The sequence below is a fragment of the Oncorhynchus clarkii genome, chromosome 2, assembly GCF_045791955.1.
Source record: "Oncorhynchus clarkii lewisi isolate Uvic-CL-2024 chromosome 2, UVic_Ocla_1.0, whole genome shotgun sequence".
In the NCBI taxonomy this organism is placed as follows: Eukaryota; Metazoa; Chordata; class Actinopteri; order Salmoniformes; family Salmonidae; genus Oncorhynchus; species Oncorhynchus clarkii.
The window spans coordinates 28,229,522-28,233,451 of record NC_092148.1 but is presented as its reverse complement, the minus strand read 5'-3'; the positions used below and the strand labels follow the sequence as shown (position 1 = coordinate 28,233,451).

At 38.8% G+C, this 3,930-nt stretch overlaps 1 pseudogene; it reads right to left on the bottom strand.

The window, feature by feature from the left end:
* Positions 1-801: 801 nt before the first annotated feature.
* On the bottom strand, positions 802-3,481 carry LOC139380709 (lysosomal thioesterase PPT2-A-like; annotated as a pseudogene).
* Between the last annotated feature and the right edge of the window lie 449 nt (positions 3,482-3,930).

Here is a 3,930-nt window from a genome sequence, read left to right as displayed (position 1 = left end):
AGTGTGCACTACCTTGCTGACGTCATTAGTCATACCTGGGGTGTATTCATTACGCCAATTCTGTTGCAAAACGTTTCGTAAACGGAACGAAACGGGGAGGGACCCACCTGAATTTGTCCAATAGAACATCTCTGTTTGGACTAATGATTACACCACTGTTTTGAGAAGTGAATGGCCGTAAATCAGCAGTCGATTGGATTATTTTCATAGGCACACTTGTCATTGGTAATATACCGCGCCAGAGCTCCTTCCTCAACTAATAGCTACAATGGAATGGAATTCAAGTTTATGCAACATTAATCATTACATTTCATTCTGGTGGCAATCATTCTCATAATATAGCCACTGGAAAAAACATTTAGCCTACGGTTTTTAATTTCTGCTCAGATCATGTAATCTATGGAAATCTATGGAACTATGACATTTGCATGCTTGGGCGATTGTGTGCCTATATGGTAGTCCAATGTTTGGTAATTATTTTTAAGATTCAGTCAAATATAAAGATTATACACTATCATCAATCACAAAGATTTATTCAAAGAGAGAAACAAGTCTGATTCACCAGGAGAAGAGTGAAAGCATTGTGCAAGCACACACCATGTGAAATTGAGTTCAATTCAGTGTATTTCCTATTATTGTACAAAAAACACTTGATTTCGCTGTTTCATAATCACAGACAAACAATACTGTATATATAGAAAAAGGCACTACATACAACTATGATATGTCAATCAAAGACAATGTGCATAACCTTTTATGTCTGTTCTGTGAACATTATATTCAGTGTGTATGTGTGCATATTCATGTCAGCCACTCCTCTATGCAGCCTCTGAACACCGTCTTATTAGAATGCCAATAGCTGTGCTTCACTCCTGAGAGCACATACACAGCCAGGTCTCCATGAGCATGCAATGTCTTCAGCCCAAACGAATCCCTAACGTACCACTATTCAAATGAGAGAGACAAAGAAGCGCATAGTTACCCATCACATTATGACATGAACATTATCAATGATGGTAGATGATACCATTAAACTAACTTACTTCCTGGTTCCTCATCTCAACAATGGTCTCGTTAAAGTCATAAAATCCAAACTGACTGATTGAAGAGAACAGAAATGGTTAGTCCAATAGGTATAGAGTGTCACTATTGTCGAGCCCACGTCTCAGAGATGCAACCAATGTGTGTGTAAGAATGCAGGATATACAACGGGGCAATTAATTTTGTGTAAAATAATGGTGGTGATGGTGACCATGGATACCTGGACTCCCATGGTGTAATCACGCCATCACCTGGTCTTCCAATCAACACCAGCTTGTTGATACGCAGGAAGTTCTTCCTCCACTTTGATGATTAGAGAGAGAGATACATGTATTTGTTTTGAGAGTGAGAGTAACTAGGTCTCTCCACATTTTATAGAATTTAAAACTACTTAGGCCAACAGTGTCAGTAGGGCCAGACTGAATCTGAAGTTTTATCAAATATATATATTCTGGAAAAGTATGTTAACCCAAACTAAATGTGTTGCTACAAAATGTGTAGTTCTGTTCATTATGCAGACAAGGTAGTGTGAAAGGAGAAGTAAGGAACTTTGCTGGAGATTTTGTCTCTCCCTTATCAGTCAATGATGACTAATCGAATCTAGGTTTTCAGTTTTGGATATTGAGATATATGCAGTAGGAATGAATTTCAGTACCTGTCATTTCCCTGTGTGGTCTCTCTCCATTCAGCAGGGCCAGATAATTGCTGCTCTTCAGGAAGCGTTCTCTTTGGTGTGGGTCTGGTAGGACAAAACATTTTGGTGCAAAAAAAAAACAAAAAAAAGAACAGTTGTGAGCCTCTTTACTGTGCTCAGATACACATCTACAAACAAAAGTTCTGGTCCTCTATTTGTTCGACACCGAAGTTACCCTTTAACTACCCAATTCTGTCTTACCATTCCAGAAATTTCAGATGGACCATTTCTGTCCCACTGAAGAGTAGCACAGGTGAAAAACACGGGTCTTTAGATAGTGAGGAAAAAACAATGTCAGAATTTCTGTGTCTGTGGGAGAAGCACAACGAAAAGGCTAGTTAAATGTGTGTGGTGTGTGGAACATATAATGTGTTTGAAGTTCACATTCGGCTTGCAAAGTTTCACTTTTTATTTGAAATGTGAGACATGAATAGATTTTAGTTTTACTTTGTTGTATGACAAAAAGCAAAACTTCAATGTGTTAGAATTTGTTGGAGGAAATCATTTAAAAAAAGACCTATACATAGGCCTTGCTTGATAGAAAATTACTTATGAGAAGAAAGTGACCATCACTGACCTCCATACTGGCCAGCCTGTGGTGATGAGAGGGAGATGAAGGACTGGACATTATGGTCAGGAAGTGTAGAAAGAAGTCCTCAACATATCAGACCACCTAGGAGAAGCAGGGGGAGACAACATTAAGCAGACAGAGCTATATCTCTATGTCTTGTTCCAAAAATGCTAAATAACTGAGATAGAGAGACCTTGTGAGAAGCAGATAAGATGGACGCCATGCTATGCCTCCTGCATGATTGGATAGAACGTATTTTTGAAGCCCTGCACCTGCACCCACAGTGGCGTCGGGCTGGCCATGTTATCATACAGATCTATCACTGACACATTGGTACCTGGATGGGCCAGTCAAAATAAGATACAAGAAAAAATTATGTACTTGAAACATGTTATCCTATCATATTATAACATACATTATAAACTGGGTGGTTTGAGCCCTGAATGCTGATTGGCTGAAAGCCATGATATATAAGACCTTATGCCACGGCTATGAATTAAAAATTTAATAATTACATTGGTAACCAGTTTATAATAGCAATAAGGCACCTCAGGGGTTTGTGGTATATTGCCAATATACCACGGGTAAGGGCTGTATCCAGGCACTCCACATTGCTGTATCCAGGCACTACACACTGCGTTGTTCATGAGAACAGCCCTTAGCCATGGTATATTGACCATATACCACACCCTCTCGGGCCTTATTGCTAAAGTATATGATGATATGATGGGCCAATATTATAGGATGAAAACGTGTTTGCTCCTGGTATGGGGGAAATTATGGATGGATTACTTTTTTCTCTCTGGAGAATGTTTAACAGGACAACAGCCACATGTTTTTAGAGGAATGTGTTATGTTACATTTGTATCACAGGTGCACTAAAACAGGATCTTATAAAATTCTCTCTTCATGTGAAACTGTTTCCATTAATACTTTTTTGCCCTTTTAGTGCTTTTATTTATGGAAACACGTTTTAATATTTATATTTATTATTTGAGTTTTGGTGGCCCAAAAAACATATTTTATCACTCATAGATTGTATAAAGTATAAGGAATTGTTTAGGACCGTCAAAGAGGCCGTGAACAATGATGACCGGTTTGTACCCAAGCGTGTTGGCCAGGTTAACTCCACATAAGAGCAGCAGAAGTCCATTGATGTCCAACGATGCTCTCATTTTCAATTAAACCACCGAAAAATAAAGTTTGATTCCGTCAGCGTGCAGGAGATAATAATTGGTTACATAACCCTAGCATAATTGCATTACCCGAGAAATGTAAGTTCCAGTCTACTATGTTTACCTACTTTCATTATTACACATCTGTGTGGTGGGGTTCACGGAAGAACACACCCCTTTTTCCTCTATCATCTTATTTCATTGTCAGGCGCATGCTAGCCTCACTTGACTTTGAGTGTTTGGTGCCATCAATTTAGTTCACTGTAATTCAATGGTCACGACACGCACTTGGAAGGATGTTTACACTTTCCAGTCTGTGCCTAAATTCCACTCACAAAAGGTTTAGACGGGAAATAATGTAAATGGATATAGATTAGATAGGTCTTTAACCATTGAGTGTAATGCAAAATGCCTCATCAACTAATGGTATTTCCGATGACCGATGTACA